Source organism: Phacochoerus africanus, chromosome 10, assembly GCF_016906955.1.
Source record: "Phacochoerus africanus isolate WHEZ1 chromosome 10, ROS_Pafr_v1, whole genome shotgun sequence".
Lineage (NCBI taxonomy): Eukaryota > Metazoa > Chordata > Mammalia > Artiodactyla > Suidae > Phacochoerus > Phacochoerus africanus.
Window position 1 is genome coordinate 32,575,718 of NC_062553.1, and position 27,850 is coordinate 32,603,567.

At 42.5% G+C, this 27,850-nt stretch overlaps 1 protein-coding gene across 1 annotated transcript in view; it reads left to right on the plus strand.

The window, feature by feature from the left end:
• The window catches only part of LIMCH1 (LIM and calponin homology domains 1), a 356,320-nt gene that overhangs the window by 202,028 nt on the left and 126,442 nt on the right, over positions 1–27,850 (plus strand).

A 27,850-nucleotide genomic window follows, 5' to 3' on the forward strand; every position in this document is an offset into this window, starting at 1 on the left:
CTTTTCATTTTGTTTATGGTTTCCTTTGCTGTGCAAAAGCTTCTAAGTTTAATTAGGTTCTATTTGTTTATTTTTGGTTTTATTTTTATTACTCTAAGAGGCAGGTCACAAAAACCACTACTGTGATTTATGTCAAAGAGTGTTCTGCCTACGTTCTCCTCTAGGAGTTTTATAGTATCTGGTCTAACATTTAGATCTTTAATCCATTTTGCATTTATTTTTGTGTAAAATATCAGCTGAAATGGGATTTGAATGCCTATGACTTTGAATTCTATCTCCCAAATTCTGAGTGCTTTCGCCCTTGTCATGCAGTTTCCCTCATGTATGTGACCTTGGTGGGAATAGACTGGGGAATTACCCATTGGGTCAGGCAGTTGAGGGAGTGGCCTTGAATCTAAGACATCAGGTTTCTAAGAGATAAAATTACATCACTCACATACTGCAAGGTCTGCCGGAGGAGCCACTTTTTCCAGGAAACCTTCCCTAAATAAGGCAAAGTATTCGGTTTGATCATCCAGTTAGGTTACTAGAACTCTTTGAATAACCTGTTTACTCTAAAGGTAGCCTTCCTGCATGAAATTCTGTTTATCTTGACTATCATTAGTGACTGCTGTTGGCGTCTATCTCTGACTAGTGATGGCTTGACAGTCTTGACCCATAATAAACACAACTTGCTTGTGCCCTACTATTGCGAAGTGTATCCTCATGGGGGCTGTTGTAAAGTGGTTCTTATTCTTTCCATAGCAACAGTATGAGGATGGGAGAGTTGCCTGCATGTCTATGGACTAGACATCGAGTAGTCACCATGACCAGCAATGCCCTAAAAGCAAAGATGACTGTAAAATTTTGTTCCAAGCCTATAAAAAAAGGGTTATACATAGGAGCTGCATGTACTGTTGAGTATACATTAAGAAAAATACAGCTCCACTCTCCATACATTTAAAATTTATAAGCATCTAGGTGACATGATTTGGAAACCTCAGGTCTCTTTTTAAAAAGATATCCAAGGACGTTTAAACTGATGCCTTTTCTTTCAATAAGGAGCCCTAAATCAAGCCAAGTACATCATATTTTAAAAAATTATAGCTGTCGTGTGTGTATGTGTGTACAATTAAAATAATAGTCTGAATCCTTAATAAGGTGTGACCAGCTGGGCAGAACCTGTAAAATTTTAGTCACCAAGGTGCTAAAACATCACTGGAAATTTAAAGTGTTGAGGAAAACTTGATTTAGTGGAATTCTCTCCAGGCACTTCATGCTTGGAGAGGATCCTGGGATATGCCCCATTGAGTGGGGATAGTGTGGCAAATTGAAACCCCAGGGAGGTTCTGAACTATACGCCAATGCAGGTGAGTCCATCCATGCGAAGCTAAAAATGGGGGCTTCAATTGTGGGCTTAAGATCTGAATAGAAGGAGTTCCCATCGTGGCTCAGTGGTTAACGAATCCGACTAGGAACCATGAGGTTTCGGGTTCCATCCCTGGCCTTGCTCAGTGGGTTAAGGATCCGGCGTTGCCATGATCTGTGGTGTAGGTCACAGATGTGGCTTGGATCTGGCATTGCTGTGGCTCTGGCGTAGGCCAGTGGCTACAGCTCTGATTAGACCCTTAGCCTGGGAACCTCCATATGCCGTGCGAGCGGCTCAAGAAAAAAAAAAAGATCTGAATAGAAGTACTGAAGAGCTGAAGTTGGCACCAATATATTCCCTTTTTCCTTGTGCTGAACTTGACCTTTCTTTAAAATTGATATTCAACAGATAGGTTTTAAAGTGGCAGATTCTTGGGTGTTCCCATTGTGGCTCAGTCCTAACGAACCCAACTACTATCCATGACGACTTGGGTTCGATCCCTGGCTCCACTGAGTGGGTTAAGGATCCGGTGTTGCCATGAGCTGTGATGTAGGTCGCAGACACAGCTTGGATCTCGTGTTGCTGTGGCTATGGGGTAGGCCGGCAGCTGCAGCTCTGATTCAACCCCTAGCCTGGAAACTTCCATATGCCATGGGTGCAGCCCTAAAAAGACAATACATACATACATACATACATACATACATACATACATACATACAGTTGTAGATTCTTACCTAACCTAACTGTGGTGCCCATCTATGCCAGCCTGGTGGTTTGAGTTCCTTAAGGACACACTCATAAGGACATGGCCGTCATGTTTATTTAAGGTTTCAAGAACAGCTGCCACCTACAGGTGGACCAAATAAAAGCTGGGTGTGCATAAAGGACACTCTTTGACGCTTTGGTGACAACTCTTACACCATGTCACTCTTCTTTAAAAAGTCATAAAAAATGAATACTGATATTTAGTAAATAAAAGAACTTCAAAACGCACCTCTCAGAGTTGTAAAGGTTGGAATGAGACAGCATCGTCCTGCTCTCTGTTGTGGGAATTCCCTAAAGAAAGGGGAGCAGGGGCTAGGAAGGTACCAGTTGAGGTACTGGCTAAGTAAATGGCTTGAAATAAATTAGGCAGTGATTTCTGATTATGCTTCTTCCCAGTTCATATTCTTCTATTGGTTCCATTCCCAGGCAGGATATAGGCCATAGTCTTCTCCATGGTCTTGTCCCAGACCGTCTCCTGCTCCCTCATTCCTGCTTCCCCCACCATCCAGAGAAGAGGCAAACCTGAAGTCCTCGCTGGAGGTTCAGCTCACATCACCTCTGAAGCCCCCTGCTAGGTGCCTCCCACTGGTTGCCTGCATCCCTTATCCCAGTTCTCTGCAAGAGCATCAACTATGTTTTATGTAGGAAAGACGTGTTTGTATGGAATTGAAGGACCATTTTCTATTTGTCCCTTCACTGTGTGGTATAATTCTTTTTTTTTTTTTGTCTTTTTGCCTTTTCTAGGGCCGCTCCCACAGCATATGGAGGTTCCCAGGCTAGGGGTCGAATTGGAGCGATCCTTAACCCACTGAGCAAGGCGAGGGATCGAACCCGCAATCTCATGGTTCCTAGTTGGATTCGTTAACCACTGCTCCATGACAGAAACTCCTACACTGTGTGGTATACTTCTAACTTATAAATAATTGAATTAATAATGCTGTAAAAAGGCAGCTTCCTGTGTGTAATCTCAATGCAAGCAGCATTCCTTTCTTTATTAGCATTACTAGATTTTTGAATGTTAACACTCATTTCAACAAACATGTCTTCACCATCTAGAAGCGGATGAACATTGATTTACCAATGCCCAAATGTAGGTTTGTTAAATGCACGTACATTTGTTGGTTGGTGGGTTGGTTGATTTTTGTATTCCTTCCCCAAAGCATTGTTTTTGTAGCTGAAGAAAGGTAAATCTTTTGTCTAGTTTGGCAGGTGAGTTCTTCAGGGCAGAGGAAAGGTTATGTGGTATATGCTGGAAGGCAGGATTTTTAAAATTTGTCCTGAATACAGTCCTCTAAGAATAGTAGGTTTTTAAGTAAAATACTCTTGCTGCTGTTGCCACTAAAACATAATGGAAATAAATCATAAGTCCAGCTTCTTACAGAAGTCCTCTTGCAGAAGCACCTTCAGTTTCCTTCCTCTCCATCTCAGTTGTTCCTTGGAGCCTGTCTCCTGTCTTTCATCCCCCAATCCTGTCTTGATCTTACTTTCTTCTAGAATCTTCTTGGACCAGACCCCACTTTTGTAGCCCATCCTTCGTTCCATCCCTCACCTCACCACCAGATTCTTCCCTTCAGTCTGCAAACCTACTCAGCTCTTTCTTGCTCTTTTTTCTTTTTTTTGATAGTTCTGTATCTTTATTGCAGTGGTAGTTACATGAATCTACCACGTGATAAATAACAGAACTGTAAGCATATATGGCACCAATATAAATTCCCTAGGTTTTTAAAATTATAGTTGATTTATAGTGTTGTGATAATTTCTGCTGTGCAGCATAGTGACCCAGTCAAAAAATATATATATGTATATATATATATACACCCACACACACATTCTTTTTCTCGTACAATCTTCCATCATGTTCTAAGCCAGGAGATTGGATATAGCTCCCTGTGCGGTACAGTAGGACCTCATTGCGTATCCATTCTATCTTCTTGTTCTGAATGCCTCCTTTCCTGCACCTGCCATCCATCCTTTCCATCTTCTTCTTCAGGATGTTCTATATTCACCTCATCCATTCCCTCAACATCTCCTCACATCCTCACCTTTTACTGACTCCCACCTCTAACCTGGGTTTTTTTTTTTTTTTTTTTGGTCTTTTTGTCTTTTTGCTATTTCTTTGGGCCGCTCCCGCGGCATATGGAGGTTCCCAGGCTAGGGGTCCAATCAGAGCTGTAGCCACCGGCCTACACCAGAGCCACAGCAACGCAGGATCCGAGCCGCGTCTGCAACCTACACCACAGCTCACGGCAACGCCAGATCCTTAAGCCACTGAGCAAGGGCAGGGACCGAACCCAAAACCTCATGGTTCCTAGTCGGATTCGTTAACCACTGTGCCACGACGGGAACTCCTAACCTGGGTTTTATACCTATTCTCTGAGTCAGCAGCCACCTTCCACGTGATCAACGCCTTGGATCAGTCCCTGCTTGAAATCACCTTTCCTCTGCACATCATGACACTACAGTTCCTCGTTCTCCCTTGTGTCCTTTGCATGGTCTCTGACCCAGCCCAGCGCAGGCATTTCCTCAGCTCTGTCCTTGGTCCTTTTTGCACCCTTCTCTATCCTATTTCCCTTGATAATCCTGCTTACTGCCCTCATTTCAGCTACTGACTACGTGCTGAGAACCCAGGTCCCTATGCCTGGGACTCCCAACCTCTCTCTAGGGCTTTGTCCCCCCCCTTTTTTTTTTTTCCCTGTGTTCCTGACAATTCCTCAATGTTCATTCCATTAAAAAAAAAAAAAAACCAAACAACTGATCCCTATATTAGCCTACCTTATTCCCCTTAGTAACCAATTTCCCTTAGTGATAACACCCGCGCCTCGTCCATCGTGCTGGAAGGCATTGCCAGGACTCGCCCCTACCTCCAGCCATTCCAAAGTCCTGTACATTCCACCCAAGTCCTCTCCCTCGCATCCATCATCTCTTTCTTTCTATTCCTTCTGGCCTTTGTCAAAGCTCCTGTCACACAGTGGGGATTATGTTACTCTCTCGCCCCTTCAGAACAACATTGAAAGACTTCACATTCCTCAGATTCCTTTACACGGCTTTCAAGACCACACGGCTCTGACTATAATTTATCTCGTATAATTATGAGGGCACAAGGGAAAGCAAAAGCCTGTTAAGGATAAAGGCCAGGCTTCTGAGGCTCCTAGGCGAGAACAAATACCTCCATCCTCCCCTCCCTCCCCCCACGCTTCATGCTCATGTGTTCCCCTCTCCACTGTCTTTCTGGGGTTGGGTACAAAACTATTCTGGCTTTTTATCCACCCCGGGATATTTCAGATCCATGGGAAGACCCAGGGGTTAAGTTGAATCTGAAGACGTTGCCAGGCGCTTCCTGACCCCCGTATTGCTTAATCCAGCAAATCTAAGGCAAACTAGAAAGAAATGGCACTGTCTTAATACGGATATAAGTCCTTTGTAAGTTATTCTCCCTTCCTGGTTTTCTCTCTCTGGTGGAGAAATACTGTGCTGAAATCCACTCTTGGCCGTATTTTCTTTTTTCAGCCCTGCATGGATTTTTCTGCAGGGGTTAGAATGTCTAGATTCCAATTAACTTTGCCACCGATTTGCTTTGTAAATCTTGATGTGTCAGGGCTGGTTCATAAATGATGATGGAAATTTTCAAGTTCTTTGAGCATGGTGATGCATGAGCAGAATACAGAGAAACGAATTAGAATGTATAGTGGCTGCACCCAGAAGAGAATGTATGCGTGCTTTTGAGAAGAAGCCCATAAATAAATATGGGGCTTTCAAGTCTTGTTTATGGGTCTCAAGGGGGAGTTTGTGTACGTTATCCTGTGTGCCAAACTAATCTGTAACATTTTCTAAATCTCTCTTCATCTTAAATTCTTATTTGGGGGCATTAAAATATGGAACAAGCATTGTGAGAAAAAAGAAAAAAAAGGAATGGCTATTCTTCCTGACATTGACTGGCTAAACTCCTACCAGGAATTTGATCAACCAGAGACTAAAGCCATAGCAGGATGGGAAACGTACCCAACAATTCTGTCCTTTAAGCCTCCTGATTATACAGTGAAGAAACAGAGGGATGTCACAATCACGTCCATAAACATTTGCTTGAAATGATATTTAAGAATCCTCAGAAATCTCCCCAAAGGCCTCTAAAAAGCCTCTGTCTAGAGAAAATTCTGATTATAAAACATTTTCTGCACGTCTAACCCTCTTTTACAGGCAGTGTCATGACGGCTGTGGGTTTGGGGTTTTACTTCACGTCTGCTTCTCTTGGGAGTCTCTGAGCAGCGTCAAACAAAAGCCAGAGCGACCTTACCTTTTCCAGGTGCTGTCAGCACCAGGGCTGGGCCTGGGGCAAGTCAGAGGCCAGGCTCTTTCTTTTGAAAAAGAGGCCCTCAGACCTCCCTTCCACTTGTCAGAGTGGTTCATAAAACCACTTCCTCACTTTCTGATCGGAACTTGCCACAAACTCTTTGCTTCTCTTTAAAAAATGGTACCCTGGGGAGTTCCTGTCATGGCTCAGTGGTTAATGAATCCGACTAGGAACTGTGAGGTTGCAGGTTCGATCCCTGGCCTCACTCAGGGGGTTAAGGATCCGGCATTGCTGTGGCTGTGGTGTAGGCCGGCAGCTACAGCTCCGATTGGACCCCTAGCCTAGGAACCTCCAAATGCCGCGGGAGTGGCCCTAGAAAAGACAAAAAGACTAAATAAATAAATTAATTAATTTAAAAAAATGTTATCCTGGGAACCTCCATATGCCGTGTGTGTGGCCCTGAAAATGGGTTGACTGATGGGGTATATGGGGAGTTTTCTGCTCAACGTGGTGAGGGCAGTCAGCCTTTCTGAGTTGTTATTTTAGCCATTCTTTGTCCCCAGTAGCATTCAGAGAAGTCAGAGATGGAGTTCTCCTTGTGGCTCAACAATAACAAACCCGACTAGTATCCATGAGGATGCAGGATTGATCCCTGACGCAGTGGGTTAAGGATCTGGGATTGCTGTGAGCTGTGGTGTAGGTCACAGACATGGCTTGGATCTGATGTTGCTGTGGCTGTGGCGTAGGCCGGCAGCTGCAGCTCCGATTCCACCCCCAGCTTGGGAACGTCCACATGCCACGGGTGCGGCCCTAAAAAATAAAAAAAATTAAAAAAGAGAAAAACCAAAAAAGTCAGAGACATGGAGTTCCTGTCGTGGTGCAGTGGTTAACGAATCCAACTAGGAACCATGAGGTTGCGGGTTCAATCCCTGCCCTTGCTCAGTGGGTTAATGATCCGGCATTGCCATGAGCTGTGGTGTAGGTTGCAGACGCGGCTCGGATCCCGCGTTGCTGTGGCTCTGGTGTAGGCCGGTGGCTACAGCTCCGATTAGACCCCTAGCCTGGGAACCTCCATATGCCACGGGAGCGGCCCAAGAAATGGCAAAAAAAAAAAAAAAAGAAGTCAGAGACAATGTCAAATAGCAAAGTTTCTATCCAGAAGTGAAAGGAAAGAGGAAATTTCAGTAAGTATGGTAGTAGGGTAACAGTTTGGGTGAAATGCTTAAAAAAAAAGAAAGTGTTGTTGGTTTTCTTTTTTGTTGTTTTGTTTTGTTTTGGGCCATGCCCATGGCATGTCAAGGTTCCCAGGCCAGGGATCCAACCCACGCCACAGTAGCAAACCAAGCTGCTGCAGTGACAACACCAGATCCTTAACCCACTGCGCCACAAAAGAACTCCAAAAGGTAGTGTTTTTTGACCTATCATGAAGATCAGCATGGTTTCAGTCATCCTATCCTAATAGAAATTAATTTAGCTGTTAAATAAATTGTGCAATCAGTTAGCAACAGCTCCAGCAAAATTTAAGGTTATTATTCTAATAGCTAGACTAGGGATATTCACTGTGGCCGTGATTATTGGTGGGAAAACATTTAAAATGGGAAAGTTTGGACTAAAGTCTTGAGATAAGAGCTGATCTCTTATGTGGGGCCAACGGTTTGGCAGAATTACCTTCCTATTTGATAGATACTTAAATATCTGTACCGGGTAGAAAATACTGCTCTCGCTGGGCCACTGGGGGCATTTCTCGGTTTTTGTTTTACCAGAACGGATAGATACTTTGTGGGAAAGATGTTCAAAATGACATGGCTGGTGATAAGCACTGGCAGAGTGTTGTGAAACGGTTTAATCCCCCAATTCTAGCATTCTTAGCTAGATTAAATGGAGCAGCACCAATTCTAATGAGGATGGATCTTTTTTCCTCTCCCAGTGGCACCCTGGGAAGACCTGTCTTGTAAACTTCCAACAGTGGGGAAGGGTCATCTTCTACCTTTAGAATGGGAAGGTTTAGAGCATGAACCGTGGACTGGAGACACCTCACTGAATGGGAGGTGTCTTTGATCTGAGAAACTTAGTGGTTATAAGTGCCAGGGACTCTAGTATGAATGAAAAATGACAAAGGGAAGGTGGCCTGTGGTGTGCGGTGCACAGTAAGCACTCGGTGTCCTGATGTCCGTACTCCAAGTGTGTTATTCTCCTCCAGGGATGTACCTTGAGCAGAGATCATTGTAGCCTTGCATGTAGCCTTTAAAGTGAAGGGAGTATCTTCCAAATGCAAGTAACCAGCCCAGATATTTGCAGATGGATTTTAATATCTTTCCTATACAAAGGAGCAGAGTTATTAAATTTCTCATAGTGACAGGAGTTCCCGTCGTTGTGGTGCAGGGGAAACAAATCTGACTAGCATCCATGAGGATGCAGGTTCGAGCCCTGGCCTTGCTCAGTGGGTTAAGGATCTGGCGTTGCCAGGAGCTGTGGTGTAGTTCCCAGACGTGGCTCAGATCCCACATGGCTGTGGCTCCAGCTGTGGCCGGCAGCTGAAGCTCCAATTTGACCTTTAGCCTGGGGACCTGCATATGCCGCAGGTATAACCCTAAAAAAATATATATATTCTCATAGTGATAGATACCAAGGAGCAGAGCGAATTCCTTTTCTCCGTTGTCCTGAGGCAATAGGGTTAACTGAGAAATTTGTTGGACATTCTGGGAAATGCGATAAACCAATGGCTTGAAAAGCAGCTGTGCATTGGAGAATAGCATCTCTCTCTCTCCTATCCTGCTGAGGTGCACAAACATCCATTATGAATGCTGTGCACACAGTGCTCCAACTTCCCGCCCTGTAAACCACCCACCTCCATGTCAGATCTCGTACGGAGCAGCTTTCCTTACTCTAGCCGGGTAGCTTGAGATTTTACCTCTTCAGTCCTAAGATATCCATGTTAGAGTTGGAAACCATTACGTTTCGCCTCCTTCCATATTCTTGTACGAACAATCAGAAACTTTTCCATCAAGGTCTTCCCATGGATTCCCCTAGGTCAGGAGCGCTGACCCCTTAGCCATCCCCTTCACTCCATCCTGGAGCAGGAGGACCTTTCGAACTGTGTTCATTCATACCCTTTGCTTTATGCACAAGGGAATGATGGGACAGGGTGGCCAAATGACTTACCACAGGCCCTTCAACTAGCAAATAGTAAAATGATAGTTGGCATTATACTGAGTTAATGATGATCCACAGACCAAAAGCTCTTCTTAAGGACTTATTTTTATTTTTGCTCTTTAGGGCTGCACCGCCACTGTATGGAGGAGGTTCCCAGGCTAGGGGTTGAATCAGAGCTATAGCTGCTGGCCTCCACCACAGCCACAGCAACTCGGGATCCTAGCTGTGTCTGGGACCTACACCACAGCTCACGGCAATGCCGGATCCCTGACCCACTCAGCGAGGCCAGAGATCGAACCCGCCTCCTCATGGATACTAGTCAGATGCATTTCTGCTGCACCACAACAGGAACTCCTCCTTAAGGAATTCATATATCATACTTACTTCTCATAACAAGCCTATTATCTCTAGTAATATTAATAATAATATTACTAACCCCATTTTACAGATGAGAACAGGAGCATGGAGAGGTGAGGTAACTTCTCCTAGATGGTAGACCTCGAATTAGAACTCAAGCGGTTGACTCCAGAAGCTTCTCGGATTCATTTGTTCTGCCGGCAGAACTGGGGATAGAACTCAGCTCATGGCTATTTCCAACTTTCTGTAGAAAGGAATTCTGGTTCCTACATAAGCCTTGTTGCTCAAGGTCTTTATAATGAAAAATAAAGATCTGCTTTTTTTTGTTGTTGCAATTCGGGAAGATTTATTCAGAAAATATTTATTGAGTACATCGTATGGTTAAAGGTGCTAGGTTCTGTGGGGGAGTACAAAGAGAGAGATGATCCCTGCTTTGTCCTCCAAAAAATGAATGTATTGTATTCCTGAAACTTCGCAGTGACGTGAATAGCAGGAATGATGTCAGTTTCACTATAAACCATTGAGTCCTTAGGAAACCTGCATTACTTGGAGGGTACATTGTTTCTATTTAAAACAAATAAGAGAATACTGTATGAGGAAAGAATGTCTCCAAATTAGGTCTTGGGAAAATGATGAAAGTGACTGAACGGTGCCTAAAAGCTTGTGTGCGTTTACAGTGATTTTGTTTTCAAATCGTCACCGTTCTGTCCTAAGTGAGGCTCAATCAGCCATCTAAGCCAAGATTTCCTTGGTTTATGCCTAGTGGTGTGACTGCTCTTCCATCATGGGTTGACATCTTAAGAAAGAAGGTTAGAAGTAACTTAACTCCCAGAAGGGACTTAGCGTCTTCTGTCCTTTTTTTTCCCCCCTCGAGCTGGTATGCGTCTTGCGTCTGTGTTCTTGTTCCAAACAGTCTTAATGGTTTTCAGAATTTCCCTTGTCTCATAGTAAAAAAAATACCACTTAGCTTTGATATCTTTCACTAAAAAGAATTCCATGATGTTTTACAAGGTCCGAGGATCTGTTACCACTAGTCTGTTTGGCGTGGTAAACAGTTAAATCTCCAAATCCCAGATAAGCGGTGTTGAGAAAGGGAGAAGCAGGCGTTTTGGCTCTTGCTCCTGGGACTGGAGTTACGACATGTGCCATGGGAGCTTAGGAATCAGAGTTTCTTTCCAGCCTGTGCTGTCCTGAAGCTGGACCAGAGTAGGTGTCACATTCCCATGTGTGTCCCCACACTCTCACAGCATCCAAGATGATGATGACAACAGCTACAAGCAGCTATATTTGGGGACATACCCTGTGTCCCAGGCAAAATGCTATGTGCTTGGGAATTTCTTATTTAATCCTCACAAGAATAGATGGAGGTGTTTTTCTTCCTCTTTCACAGATAAGAAAAGTTGTCTGAGGTCACGAAATGAGTAAGACAGAGCCAAGGTTCAAACCAATGGGTGTCTCACCCCATCCCTGAACCCTGAACCCTGAGCCACTGAGAGGTCATGGAGAGGTCATGCCATGTGCCTGGAAGCAGTTGTTGTGAGGCTTTGAGGGTGGGGAAGGGAAGACTGAGGAAACACGAGAGAAAAATCTCAAAATACTGAAGGAAAATCAGGTGGAAGACAGCCTAAGCATGATGTCGGCAGTTTCACGGAGGTGCAATTAGAACCAGTGAGGACAAATGGTCCAAGAGAAGAAAGTGTTTTCTATTGCATTCAGAGTTATCCCAAAATGGGCTGAAGAGCATCAACGCTCAGTCACTTCTTCATCAAAGAAGCCTTTCCGGCTCAGGCTGGACAGCTCCCCGGTGTGGATTCAACCATTGTCCATCCTCTAATTCTTTGATTCCAACCAGTAACGCACTAATAAGTGCCCCAAAGTGCCCAGCAAAATAGTTGCCTACTCTAGACTTCTCTGTTCTTAAACCTGCTGTTCCTTTCCACAAGGTCAGGGAACTACCACGGGCTCTGCCAAATGGTCTGTCATGGCATTGGACTGATAGGTATACACAGGTTCTGCCCAAGACAGAACCCAGAGGGTCCGGGTGGGGGGCTTGCCTGGGTGTGGACTCTGGCTCAGCCACTTGCTGTGATGCTACATGCTGAAGTTACTAATCCTCTCTGTGCTTTGGTTTCCTCATACATTATGCGATAAACAGGATAATATTAAAATGGAAGTGTTTTCAGGATTCATGCATTAACACATTTAAAGCCCTCAAAACAGTGCCTGACTTGTTTTGGGTCATCAGTGTTCGTTTCATAAGCGTGATGTGCTTTTGACTTGCTCTCAGCCGAATAAGTGAAGCATTCATTCAATAATAACCATGACAAGCTCAACAATAGAAACAATAATAGTTGTGAGTTATAGTTATAAGCCAGAATTAAATTCCAGAGCCCACACTTTTAACCGCCTGCTCAGTGTTGGGTACTAGCTGAAGAGCGCCTCCTGAACTATCTCATTTATTCCTCAGGAAAAGCTGGTGGATACATTTTATTGCATTTTGCAGGTAAGGAACCTGGGACTTAGAGAGGCTAAATCTTGTCCAGTATCACCAACAAGTGGGAAAGGCAAGATTAGAAGCCAGGTTTTTCTGTTTATCTTTGGGTATATTTCTACCCCCATGCATTTGTCCTAACCCCTTTTAAAAACTCCATGATAAAGTGGCATCAGAAATGATTATAAGTTGGTTTCACTTTGTAGGTAATGTCTTTAAGATTTGCAGCTCTGACATTTATTTAACCGAGGCAGTAAAATGGCATTTAAGAACAATGATCTATAGGAATCAGTATTTACAACTGAAAATGATGGTGAAATTACAGACACACTACAAAGAAAGCTTTCCTACCACTTTACAATACATCATGCGATTGGAAAATAATGTTTTTAAAATTGTCAAGACTGAGCCTTGGCTGGCTAATTCTACACACTGTTTGAAACACCAGGATTGCAGGACAAGAATTTCACAGTCCCTTGGAATGGGGTGTCATGGAATTCGACCCACACGGACACTGAGTTTGTGTATTCAAAACTCTGGTGACATAATGCTCTACTTATTTTTGGATCTGAGTTTCTTCAAACACCAATGTTAGAAAAATACCCTAAAATGGATTATTTCTTCTGGCTTTCCTTCAGAAAGACTGGGTAAGAAAAATGGGATGCTGCTAAAATGGGCCAAAATGTTGATGAAATGTCCATGGATGTTGTAGGATGTGATCGGGTGTGAATTGCCTTTCTTGTCATAAATTAGAGCCAGGGCTATGAGTCTAGGTGTTGGCATTTCCTACAAAGAGTAAGGATGCTTGACTTTGAAATCGATTGTAAGGATAAACATTTTAAAGTATTTTCTTAAATTCTCGGTCTTTGAGACATGTTATCTACATTTCTTTTCAGATTACCTTGCCTGTCCTTGCTTACTGGCAAGCTCACTCAATTTTTCTTCTCTTTCCTCCATTTGTGTTTGTATTTCCAGTTTCTCATTCTGTCGACCTTCCAGATAAGGTTGTAATAAAAATATAAACTGAATATAGTAGAGAAATGTGCTAAGTAGCTAAAAAAAACAAGTTTACGCTTCTTATCGTACTAAAAAAGGAATTGTCCACCCAGGGAAAGAGAGAATTGGTTGAATAAATGTCTGAGCCCAAACCAGCATAGATAACTGTTTAATAATTGTCTTTGTTTCTTATGATTAATACTGCCGTATCTCTCTTAATCTGTTTGAGAGATGCAGGAGTGAGACAGATAAAATTCAAAACACTCGCTTTCTTTCTTTCTTTTTTTGTCTTTTTGCCTTTTCTAGGGCTGATCCTCTGGCATATGGAGGTTCCCAGGCTGAGGGTCTAATTGGAGCTGTAGCTGCTGGCCTATGCCACAGCCACAGCAATGTAGGATCTGAGCTGTGTCTGCAACCTACACCACAGCTCATGGCAATGCCGGATCCTTAACCCACTGAGCAAGGCCAGGGATCGAACCCGCAACCTCATGGTTTCTAGTCGGATTCGTTAACTGCTGAGCCATAACGGGAACTCCTCGTTTTCTTACTGATAGGAGCTGGACTGAAGAACATGACTTGGGGCTGGCAAGTATGCTTGCTATGGATTCCACCCTGACTATACTAGGCTCACTCAGACAGTCTCAGGAAGAACTCACCATGCAGAGCCCTGTGTAGGAGCCGTGCCTGTAAGACGTAGAGTCTGGAGTAGAAGAGAAAGCATGCTTCCTGCCATCAGCTGCAGGAAGAGCTTTGGTGGGAAATACTGTCTCCTGGGCATTCAGAGAACTCGGGAGCATTACTCAAATGGAGCTCCCCCTTACCTGGAAATAGGAAGCAAAGGAATCAAAGGTTTGTCCTCAATGATAAACTCTAAAAGAAAGATGCAGCTGAAATCTAGGACTTTTTTTTTTTTCAACCCTGGCTGAACACAATAACTCCAATACATTGTGCTAACCAAGTAGTATGATTAATATGCCCACCTGCCCAGATGACCAGTGATGGGTTGTCGAGGTCGTAAAGCCCACAGCCACATGCGCTACTGGGGACAGTTTCAGAGATAATGCTACCTAAGAAGGACTCCCCAAATGCTACTAAAAAGCAGATGCCCAATTCTGCCTGTGCAACAACTTCGCCCCTGAAAAAGAACCTGTTCATTAGAGCAAAGTCTTCTTCCTTAGCATCATCAGGAAAGGGTTTAATGCAGAAAAGTCCCTACACTAATTAATCTGTCTAACATTTCTGTCACTCATGTGACTAGATTGCTCTTCAAGGGGGAAAAAGGGAGACTAAAGGCAGCCATCGTAGCACTTGGCTGAGAGCACGTTAGCCAAGTATTTGTATGATGGTGGCGTATCAGGCCTCAGTGTCAGGTGTGGGTGTCCCACTGGCCCAGTAACTTGCACATTTGCAGCCGTACCCTTGACAATATTCTCTGTACCTACAGGAAACATTAATTTCAGCTGCATCAGTGTGAATGTTGGAAAATGCTAAGCCTGCATGGCACTCACTATTCAGTAGCCATTCTGTGCTTGAATAGTAGTCCTAAAGCAAAGCTCTGACCTGAAGCATTCTAGTTAGACTCTAACAGAATTTTGTCTTCCAAGGCGTTTAAGTAAATATTCTCAAAACAATTGGTCCCATCTCTGCTTAATTAGTGCAGAGATTCTATGGCTTCAACAAGAGCTGTTGAATCCGAAGTTTAAGGCTCGATTTTGTTCTGTTTAGCCCACTTTTTCTTAGTGCAGAAAAACTTATTGCACTAGTATTGCAGTGGAGCAGAGAGAAACCCATATTTATTTCTGTTTGCATGCTTATGTTTAGGCAGAAGCATTAATTTTGGAGACAGAAAGAGTCGTGATTTTGGTCCTAGGCACCACAGGAAGGAGGAAATTGTCACTGAGCACCATCCATAACAGTGTCCATTTTCTGGGCACTTTATGGTGGCATAAAGATGTCCTGTAGATGGTTCTAGATGATCTAAAAGGATTCAAGGATCATAAATGCTTAGGCAAAGGATTAAAACCACACTACTGAGTAGTATTGCCCCAGAAGAGTCATCAGCCATGGGATATGACTTGGGGAAACTGGCTTTAAAAATGTAGAGAAAGAAGCTCAGGAAGAACATTAAGAAAAGGAGGCAGAGAAATATCGGAATGTGAATATTACAGCATCAACAGAAAGGACAATGTCTCCAGGACAAGAAGGTAATGAACTGTGTCAAATATAGGTACAGAATAAGCCCCATGGTAAGAACTGGAGAGTCTCTCTTGAATTAAAAAGTAGGGGATGAGGAGTTCCTGTCGTGGCTCAGTGGTTAAGGAATCCGACTAGCAACCAGGAGGACGTGGGTTTGATCCCTGGTCTTGCTCAGTGGGCTAAGCATCTGGCATTGCCATGATCTGTGGTGTAGGTCAAAGATGTGGCTCAGATCCTGAGTTGCTTTAGCTGTAGTGTAGGCTGGTAGCTATGGCTCTGATTGGACCGCTAGCCTGGGAACCTCCATATGCCGAGGGTGTAGGGGGCCCTGAAAAGACAAAAGACAAAAAAAAAAAAAAAGGTAAGGGATGACTGTTGACCTTAAGAACATCTGATGGTGAGAATTGAAGTTGTGATTGTGGATCTAATAGGAGGAGAGAAAGACTGTGACGGGGGACAGCTTTTATGGGCATGAGCACTGAGTAGGAAGCAGGGAGAACACGAGGAGGAAGGGGAGAGACACACAGTCGTTGGAGGCTCTTCCATAGGGTAGGAACGGCTTTGTCTTGTTTATAGGACAGAAAGAAGAAGATTGGTAAAGAAAAGAAAATAAAGAGAGAGGATCAAATAGGTAGAATGAAATCGTGGAAGATAGGAAGCCATGAGCTTGACAAGGAAGGAGTGACTTCATATGTCCCCACACCAGGCGGATGGAGGTGAACTTGGGTCCATAAATGAGGAACAGAGTGGGACAGCATCATTCTTGTGCAGCAGCAGGCAAAGGTATCTAAAAATAAGTGAGAGGAAGGTTGCATAGAAAGCACAGGGAGAGAAGAGGGAGGTTGGATCCGTTGCTGGGGGAATGAAAAAGAACTAGTCTTAATAATGAGGACTCTGCCGCGTTTGGAAACCATGACTTTATAATGGAGCCAACGTGTTCCATTGATTGGTCAAGGAGTTAGAAGCTGGTTATGAGGTCCAAGATCTAGTGCATTTTGTCTTTTGTGGTTTTTTTTTTTTTGGTTTTTGCTTGTCTTTTTTTTCTTTTTTTTTAGGGCCGCACCCACGGCATATGGAAGTTCCCAGGCTAGAGGTCAAATCGGAGCTGCAGCTGCCAGCCTACACCACAACCACAGCAACTCGGGATCCGAGTCACATCTGCAACGTACGCCACAGCTCATGGCACCACCAGATCCTTAACCCACTGAGGGAGGATAGGGTTCGAACCTGCATCCTCATGGATGCTAGTCAGGTTCGTTACCGCTGAGCCATGACAGGAGCTCCAAGAACTAGTATATTTTGAAAGTGAGAGAGATCTTGATGGACGATGGGTTTGACCGTGGAATATGGTACTGGGTTTTCTAAAGTATCCCTCAAGTAATGACAGGGTTCACAGTGGGTCTCCAAAGTGGAGCCTGGCCTCTAAGGAAGGTGACATAGATGACTCCTGGGTGGTCTGATGTCAAGGATGTTGAAAAGCCAAATCACCTCAAAAATTCCCTACCTCAGGTAGGTGTTTATAGGAGCCTGAATGTCTACAGGGATGCTTTGTACCTGCCTTTCTTGTAAACCAGAAATAGATGGAGACTGGTAGTATTTTCACCTATAATGATTTCTACTGAAACATGAATGAAAGATGAATAGGACCGTTCTCTGAAATATTTATTGATTGATTTTCTGATAAAAAGAGCAAGGAGAGAGAGTGAGTGTGAGCTCTGACCATGAGAAAAAGAGAGAAATTTTAGCTGCGAAACTGAATTCCACTTTCTTGAGATTTTTTTTTTTTTTTCCTCAAGGGCAGCTCCATCTGTAAATGTAATTAATAGTATCTTCACAGATGCGCAGATATGGTCTTGCAAGTGCCTCACTCAAATTATTTTAAGATGTATAGCAATACATGTAGTTTTAAAATCACAAAAAAAGAAGACTTGACAGCATTGTATTGGATTTAAGTAGATTGCCATCAGAGTTGGTTTTCTATTACATCTCAATGCCCCCGATTGGATATTCCACAACTTTTTACAGTCCTAGTTTTTTACCTAAGGAAGGAAAATATGAGACATCTTAATTCCTGGAGCAAAATTAAGGGTGGAGTTTGTGTGATAGAGAATTTGACAGGGAAGTAAATAAAGGAGTCTGTAAGAGAAGGCATTCTGGCAAAAGAAAGCAAGGCTCTCAATAGTTGATGTTAAATCAGCATAGTTAAGAAAAAAAAAAAACATGGAACAGATTCTTTTTTTTCAGTGGTTGGGGTTTGGGGGGAGCTGCTCCCAAAACATGTGGAAGTTCCAGGCCAGGGATAGAACCCGCACCACAGCAACGACCCAAGCCACTGCAGTGACAATGATCCTTAACCCACTGCGCCACAGGAAAATTCCTGGAACAGATTATTTTATAAGCAAGGAAAACACAGAAAGGAAGAACACAAGGTCAGATTGAAATGAACTGAAATCAAGAGTGTATGACAGTGTATAACCAGAATATTACCATGCATGTATTTTGATTTCAGTATCTTTTTTTTTTGTCTTTTGTGTTTTTAGGGCTGCACCCAAAACATGTGGAGGTTCCCAGGCTAGGGGTCTAATAGGAGCTGTAGCTGACAGCCTAGGCCACAACCACAGCAACAGAGAATCCGAGGTGCATCTGCAACCTACACCACAGCTCACAGCACCACCAGATCCTCAACCCACTGATCGAGGCTAGGGACCAAACTCACATCCTCATAGATGCTAGTCAGGTTCGTTAACCACTGAGCCACAGTGGAAAGTCCTGATTTCAGTATCTTGACAGTTGGATAGGACTTTGGCTTAGTTCCGGGGAAGGAACTAGTTAGTGAATCTTTGGTGGATTAAGGGCTATGCGATCATGAGGCATCAGGAGTGTTGAACTTGAAGGAAGAGGCAGACGAGTGTTCACATGGTAGAAATCAGGCACTTTACAGGGGCTGTTGCCATTCAGTGACATCATGGAAATTCTTAGCTGAGAGGTTCCTTTTCCCTCAGACCAAGATAGGGTTGTCTGCAGTAGTGGAACAATTTCTACAACAGGGGTTGCTCAGATAAAGGAAATCTCGAAGTAACTTTAGCCTGTGTTGGACTTTTTAAACCTCCAAACAAATGTATAGCAGTCTGTCTCTCCTACGAAAAGATGGCTTTGAGTTTCACGTTTCCCATTCTCTCTTTCTACACCAGTGGTGATACCAGTAAGCAGCGAACTAGTCAGACTGCTGAAGGCAAGAGAGAAGTAGCCCACATCAAAAGAGCTTGGCTGGAGTTCCTATTGTGGTTTAGCAGGTTAAGCATCCGACTAGCCTCTGCAAGGATGCAGGTTCGAAATGAATCTGACTACCATCCATGAGGACACAGGTTTGATCCCTGGCCTCACGCAGTGGGTTAAGGATCCAGCGTTGCCGCAAGCTTTGGCGTAGGTCACGGACTTGGTGCAGATCTGGCGTTGCTGTGGCTGTGGCTGTGGCTGGCAGCTACAGCTCTGATTCCAACTTCCATATACCACAGGTGTGGCCCTTAAGAAAAAAAAAAAAATTGGCTTGACTGTAACTGGAGAAGCCCCATAGAGAAAGTCATCAGCATCAATGATCAATTTAAAGAACTTTTTTTAAAAAAAGTACTATTTGTCATCTTTTTGTTGATTTAACTATAATATATAATCACTATATGAACATAAAAATCAAAAAATACATAGAAGGGAAAATAAAATTATGCATAAAAGCCCACTCAGTGACTGTTAGCATTCTGGGTGACAGTCTTCTGGTTTTTCCTCTGTACGTATGTATGTATTCAAACGACGTGGCTGAGGTTTTTTACTGCCCATCAGTTTTCTATCCTTGTCTTTGATCACGAGGGCTTCTGTGTTGTTAACTATTCTTTGAAAACACCATTTTGATGGCCGTATATTTTTCCCCCATGGACATCCAAGAAATTATTTCAGTATACCCTTTTGGTGGGCATTTGGGTTATTTCCACTTTGAAGTTGTTATAAATAAATATGTGATTAGCAACGGTGTATATAGATCTATTTTCCCAACCATTTAAAAAGAATAAATTCCCATAGTAAAATTGTTAGATCAAAGAAAACCCACAGTTTAAGATTTTTGAGACATAGCAGTCTCAGAAAGGTTGATAAATGCTAATGACTTTGGTTATTAGCTCTAAGAACTATTTAAATTTTTTGGGGTCCTGGACCTTTGCTATAAGCTCCCATACATAATATAATTAAGAAGACAAATCTCTCATATGCCATCTGTGAGGGAATGTGTGCCAAATTAAACAAACACATCTCTTTTTAGAAAGCAAACTCAGGAGGCAGGAATTATGGGTCGCATTGAACTGGCTTTATTCCAGCCAAGTCTTAAGTACAGTATCAGGTAGGATCTGGCAGGGGCCATTGGGTGAAAATTTTAGAAAGCAAAATGTGTTTAGGGGGTGTGGGGGGACCTTCCTGGATTTCACTGGTACCTGTGAGGGTCTATCTCTTTTTTTTTTTTTTTTTTTAATGGCCACACCCACAGCATGTGGAGGTTCCCAGGCTAGGGGCTGAATCTGAGCTGTAGCTGCCAGCCTACACCAGAGCCATAGCAACACCAAATCTGAGCCACGTCTGTGACCCACACCACAGCTCACGGCAACGCCAGATCCATAACCCACTGAGGGAGGCCAGGGATCAAACCCGCATCCTCATGGATCCTAGTCGGGTTTGTTAACCACTGAGCCACAAAGGGAATTCCTGTGAGGGTCTTTCTTGATATTGTAAGATCCAGACCCATCACTGGGAGACTAGTACAGGCCATAAGCCTAACTGCTTCTCCATAACTGCTGTCATTCTTTCAATTTGTGGAATTTAAGCTGTCAAGTCTTCAAGTGGGGCTTGAGATATCTTTTTTTTTAAATTTAATATTGGGGAGTTCCCATCGTGGCTCAGTGGTTAACGAATCCGACTAGGAACCATGCAGTTGTGGGTTCGATCTCTGGTCTTGCTCAGTGGGTTAAGGATCTGGCGTTGCCGTGAGCTGTGGTGTAGGTCACAGATGCAGCTCAGATTTGGTGTTGCTATGCCTGTGGTGTAGGCTGGTGGCTACAGCTCTGATTAGACCCCTAGCCTGGGAACCTCCATATGCCACTGGAGCGGCCCAAGAAATGGCAAAAAAGACAAAAAATAATAATAATAATAATAAAAATAAAATAAAATTTAATATTGGAGTATAGGAGTTCCCTTCGTGGCTCAGCAGTTAATGAACCTGACTAGGATCCATGAGGATGTGGGTTCGATCCCTGACCTTGCTCAGTGGATTAAGGATCCAGCATTGCCATGAGCTGTGTGTAGGTCGATGTGCCTCTGGGGAAATCATTCCACCTTTCTGATCTTTGCCTTTCATTTCCTTGTCTGTAAATTAGGAGCAAGGAGCCCAGCTTGTAAAGCTGTAGTGAGAAGTAAAAGAATAATGTCTTTGAAATACTTAGCATAATTTTTCTTCTGATTTTTTTAACCTTACAGATGCACTTCCACTTGTGACATATCACACACTCACACATTATTTATTGCAGCATATTTTGAAGTGGCAAAAGATTGGGAACAGCCTAAATGTCCATCATTGGAAGACAGATTATTCCATGACCAATAGCTAGTGTTACTGCTTTAAGTATGAAGACCCTAAGATCAGCATTTCTTTAACATCTCTGATTTTTAATGGCATTATGTTTGAAAAAGTGCAGTTTTGCCTGTTAGCTCTGAAGTATGTCATCAGGTGTGGGATTAATAGGCAAATATCTAGCTCACCCCAACTTCCGTCATTCAGAAAGTAGTTACGCTATGCCAGCATTATGCTATGGTTTCACATACTCACTAGAGGTTCAAAATTTCATTTTGGCATGTGGTCTTTTGGAAATAATTTTCAAATGCAGTTTCATGCTGTGCATAGGAAATCCTCCCTTGTAGGTTTGAGAACACTCTACACTCTGCACTTGGTCTTGCAACTTCTTGGCCTGCAAACTTATGTGATAAATACAAGGCTCATATTGGGGATGGCTTGTAAATAGCAGGAAGATGTTTAAGGCTAAGGCCTGAGTATATGAGATTATTAAAACACATTGTGGCAAGTGTGGATTGCCTTTCCTAAGTGAAAGAGTCTGTGGCTTTTCTCCCGGAGTTTGTACACACAAAGCAAGAATGAATCTACCTTGGAGGTAATGGATACTTGCCACTTGCTGCGCTGAGCTGGCACAGTTTTAGCAGATGCCCCCAAGCCTGTTGGCCCTCACAGGTTTCCCCACTACTTTTGGGTTTCAGGTCCAACAGCTGTAACAGATGCTGGTTGATACTACAATAGCTGCCCCTAAGTAGTAGACTTGCCTTCTGGAACTGTTTGTTCTCTGAGAAGAAGAAAAAAAGAGACAAGTTTCTTTCAGCCACTTGTTGTCACTTATTAACTTCAAATGCAAACTAACTTGCCTAGTTGGACAAAAAGAAAGATGTGTAAGATACAAAATCAAAGGAGGATAGGCGATGCACGGAGCCTTTAATAAAGTGCTTTTAAAGTGCTAAAAAAAGCACTATAAAGTACTTTTTAGTTTTCCCCCTCGGACTGCATAAAATCTGTTCATTTGCAGTGATCCGGGTGGGGTTTATGTTTGTTTTTGAAACTTCCACATAGGCTACATATGCTCAACGTTAATTATTTCCAGTCGTGTGTTTCTATATGTTCTTTAAGAATGCTTTAAACTTGCTAGATCTACATGTTTCACATTACTTTTAATTTTAAAAGCAATTAATTGTTTCCTCTCACTGTAAAAGCGATAGTTGCTTATTTCAGAAGAAAATGAAAATAATTGCAAACTTTTTGGACAACAGTCTGGAAATAGCTATCAAATAAAAACAATGGTGCGGTGGGTTAAGAATCCAGCTACAGCAGCTCAGGTCACTACAGGGATGCAGGCAGGTTCAATCCCTGGCTCAGGAACTTCATATGCAGTGGGTGTAGCCATAAAAACAAAACCAAAGACAAACCAATTAAAAATAGTGTAGATATCATTTTGACTAAGCAATTTCACTTCTAAGTATTATATCCTACAGGTGATACATATATAAAGTTTTTCACTGCAGCAACTTTTGCTCTAGGAAAAGATTAGAAATAACCTTGGTTCCATCAAAAAGGAACCAAGGCTAATAAGTTGTGGTCATTTATGGTTAGGATGATCCTCTTCTGTGTTTGTCTGAGACAGGCCTGATTTATCACTGCTCTTCTCCTATAATTAGTAATAGCATCTCTTTTTAAAGTATCTTTGTTTGGGCAATAAATTATATGTTTATCCTAATTTTGGTCTGCTCATGCCATGGAATACCATGTAGGCATAAAAAAGGAATGATGATGCTCTTTATCTATTGGTTAATAATACTAAAATTTAAAAAACAAAGTGTAGGTACTTTGGGTTAAAAAAGGTGGGACAGGGAGTTCCTGCTAGGAAGCAGTGGGATCAGTGATGTCTCTGCAGCACCAGGATGTGGGTTTGATTCTGGGCCCAGCACAGTGAGTTAAAGGATCAGTCAGTCATTGCCAGAGAGGCAACATAGATCAAGACTGTGGCTTGGATCTGATCCCTGGCCTGGGAACTCTGTATTCCGTGAGGCAGCCAAAAAAGGAAAAAAAAAAAAAAAAGGTGGGAGAGGGTATAGAATATACATACATTGGTTTGTATACGCACAAAGTACTTCTGGAAAAATATATAAGAGACTGGAAATATTACTTGCCTTGGGAGTGGGAATCTGGGTGAGTGGAGATAGAAGTAGGAAGGAAACGTCACAGTATATCCTTTTGTGTATCTTTTAACTATGTGAACAAAGCACCTACTCAAAATGCTCAGAGAAGAATTTTTATGGGGAGGAAAAATTACGTATCTACATAGAAAAAAAAATCGCTTTAAAAAGTCTATCTCCAGAGTTCCCGTCGTGGCTCAGTGGTTAACGAATCTGACTAGGAACCAAGAGGTTGCAGGTTCGATCCCTGGCCTCACTCAGTGGGTTAAGGATCTGGCATTGCCCTGAGCTATGGTGTTGGTCCCAGACTCGGCTTGGATCCCTCGCTGCTGTGGCTGTGATGTAGGCTAGCGGCTGCAGCTCTGATTGGATCCCTAGGGAGGAAACCTCAATATGCTGCGGGTGCGGCCCTAGAAAAGACAAAAAAAAAATTTTTTTTTCTCTCCTAATGCTAACAGTGCTTATTCTGAGTAGTTCCATTGCAAGTCATTTTTTTATAGTCATCTTTTGTTTTGTTTTGTTTTTTGTTTTTTGCCTTTTCTAGGGCAGCTTGCACGGCATATGGAGATTCCCAATCTAGGGGGCTAATTGGAGCCGTAGCCACCGGACTACGCCAGAGCCACAGCAATTCCAGATCCAAGCCACATCTGTGACCTACACCATAGCTCACAGCAATGCCGGATCCTCAACCCACTGAGCAAGGTCAGGGATCGAACCTGCAACCTCATGGTTCCTGGTCGGATTCGTTAACCACTGCGCCACAGCAGGAACTCCTATAGTCATCTTTTAAAATCTCTGTATAATTTGGCCTTCAGGATTGTATCGCCTGGACTCTTCAACCATTTTAATGCCTACCATAAGATACACCACAATAGTTTCCAACATGAGTACACACTGCAATCCGATTTAAGCAGTCCTCTGCTGTTGAATATTTATGTTGTTTCCGGGTTTTCATTATAAACAAGGTAAGGTTCCAGTGGATATTTTACAAAAATCTGTGTGAATGATTCAGGTATATGTCTTGAGAACATATTCCTGAAAGGGGAACCGCTGCATCCAAAAAATGCAAAATCCTAAGGCTTTTGGCACTTATTTCTAAATTGCCCTTTGGGGAGTTCCTTGGGGGCTCATCAGGTTAAGGATCCAGTGTTGTCACTGCTGTGGCTCTGGTTAGGCTGTGGCAAAGGTTTAATCCCTGGCCTGGGAACTTCCAGGTTTTGTGGGCGTGGCCAAGTCAATCAATCAATCAATTGATCAATCAATAATTTGTCCTTCTGAAAGGTCACAGAGAACCAATTCACTCTCTTGCTAACCGAATATGAGACTACCAAATTCATACCTCCCCCAACACCAGATCTTAATTGTATTCCTCCTGACCAATCCGATGGCAAAACTTTTTATGCTCTTGTTTTTAACTTCCATTAAAAAAATTTTTAGTAGGTTAACATTTCCCCCACATATTAAGCATTTGTATTTCTTATGAATAAAAGCTCACAAAAGAAAAATAAACCATTTTTTTGGTGGCACAAAGACCTTAAAAAAAATGCTCTGAGAGGATGGGGTTTTGCGCCCCCCCCCCCCTTTTTTTACTGGTCTAGCTACTCAGATTTAAAGCTGCTTTTAGTAATATCCAGTCTGAAATGACTGTAAGTCCACAGGCAGCCACTGTGTTATACCCAGCCTTGTAGCCCTTGGTGTCGGGGCTGCTCCCTGCATCTCACTGCCTGCCCTGTCCCGCCCAGTCACAGAGATTGACAGGCATAATCATAGCTCTTCCCCGGTGGTGTTGACACAGGCAGGAGATGTCTTAAAAATTAATTGTCATTTGCTGACGTTTTTGAACTAACAGTAGAACACTGTACCCTTAAACATGGGAGAATCACTTGTGTGAGGCTGGTTTGACCTTAATCTGCTTTTCAAATGGCGCTGAGTCAGATGTCTCGACACAGGCACAGTCCATCTGGCGTACAGACGGACATCATTAATCCAGCAGTTATCTGCATCATGTATATTCGTCCAAGCATCAAACAAATCAAACTCTTTTGATGTCCTGCTCAATCAGTCTTTAGTTTCAAAAATATTCTTTACAGGGCTGAGCGTAACAGCAAAATTGCTTTAAGTTTGACTTCTCCCCCCACCACACACTTTACAGTGTTTTAAGGGAATTAAAACACTTTACTGCCTTTCAAAGACCTTGGGCTGGGCTGGCTGCCTTTCCCTGGGATCCTCTCTTTGTGTGCAACATACAAGGGTGTGTGTAACATACATGAAGCAGGGTGTTCATTTCTTTATGCTGTGTATTCAGAGGTCTGCCTGCACGACCCCAATTGGAGGCTTTTCTGTTGCCTGGCTGAGCTGCACAGAGCTGCTTTTTTTTTTTCCTAGGAAACTTTCTGTTTAAATTTTTTTTTAACATTTTTATTGATCTGTAGTTGGTTTCCAATGTTGTCTTATTTTCAGGTGTTACAGCAAAGTGATTCAGTTCATTTATGTGTGTGTATGCGTGTGGAATATATAAATTTTTTTCAGACTTTTTCTGAAAAGAAAATCTATCTCTATCTATATCTATAAAATCCTTTTCAGATTTTCTTCCCATATAGGCTATTACAAAATATTGAGTATAGTTTCCTGTGCTATACAGCAGGCTTCTTAAGGGCAGTATTTGATAGCTAGCTGGTACTTTTAGGCATTGCATAGGGACGGAGAGCACACCAGGCTTATTTAATTTTCTTACTGGTAATATCTTCAAGCAGGTAAGCATGATTTACATTTTATAGATTAGGTACCAGAGACCCCACGGCCTATGAAGGAGGAGTTTTAAATCCCAAATCTCATACATTTTCTTAGCACATCGTGATAGGTGTCCTGTAGAACAACTTTTATGTGAACAAATTTCATATAAACGTTCAAAGGTTATGGCCAAATAGATAAAAACAGGCAGGGAAATCATTCAATGCCATCTCCTTCCCCTGAATCACACGCTTGACTGCAAAGAAAGCCTTCAAAAACTCGAAGAGAGAAGAGAGGTTTATCAGGGCATAATCCCAGATTATGATGCAATGAGAATAGAAAGAAAAAGCAAGAGGCACTTTAAAAAACCTTGTGCTCTTTCAAATCATGTAATGCACTCATTGATAACCCTGGGATCAAAGGGAAATCAAAGGGGAAATTAAAATTACTGGGAAAGAAATGGGAAAGAAACATTTCTTTATCAGAACTTCTAAGCATAGCAAAAGTTGTACTCGGAGGAAATGTTTTAGTCTTTATTAAGAGAAAGACAAATACCATATGATATCACTTATATCTGGAATCTAATATGTGGCACAAATGAACCTTTCTATAAAAAGAAAATCCTGGGCTTGGAGAATAGACTTGTGGTTGCCAAGGGGGAGGGGGAGGGGAAGAGGAGGGAGTGGGATGGACTGGGAATTTGGGGTTAATAGATGCAGACTATTGCCTTTGGAATGGATAAGCAATGAGATCCTGCTGTGTAGCACTGGGAACTATGTCTAGTCACTTATGATGGAGCATGATAATGTGAGAAAAAATAATGTATACATGTATGTGTGACTGGGTCACCTTGCTGTACAGTAGAAAATTGACATAGCACTATAATTTTTTCCAGCTATGATGGAAAAAATTAAAATCATTATAAATAAAAAAAGAATAAAGGCAAATAGTTCAACTTATTACTTACAAAATAAGAGGAACCAAAAAACTAAAAAAAAAAAGGTAGGAGAGGATTAATAGATGAAAGCTGAAATTAAGGGGCTAGATTAATGAGTACATAAATCCGAAAGCTGGTTCTTTGGAAAGACCGGTAAAATAGTTAAACCCCTTGGAGGCCCTCTTATGGGAAAAAAATGACAGCAAAAGAATACCAAACAAATAAAAATAGAAATGACAAAACAATAAATGCAGGACAAATTAAAATCACATTGAGACTGAATAAACCCTTTGGTGAGAAGTGTGAAAACCAATGTAAAAGGATGATTTCTTAGCAAAATGCCAATGATCAAAATTGACCCCAGGAGTAATGAAAACCTTGAAGATGCTGGATTACCATGAAGGGACTAGAAAGGTAATTAAAGAATTACCAGTGACAAGGGCTCTGGAACCAGTTCAGAGCTGACCTTTAAAGAACTGATAGCAACAATATGAGTTAAACTATTCCCAGTGAATTAAGAAAAAAATATTGGAGTTCCCTGGTGGCTCAGAGGATTAAGGGTCCAGCCCTGACACTGCCGTGGCTCACATCACTGCAATGGCATGGGTTTCATCTCCAGCCCAGAACTTTCACACGCCACAAGTGTGGCCAGAAAAAAAAAAAAATTTTTTTTTAAATAGAAGGCATTTGAAATAGTATTCCTAGCGCTAATCCTAAAATAATGGGTTACACGCAAGAGTGTGAATTCATGCGTGAGAACTCACAGCGGAGTGGGAAGTAGGTCGTAGACTCTAACCGTAATACAGAGCTGAGTGTACATGT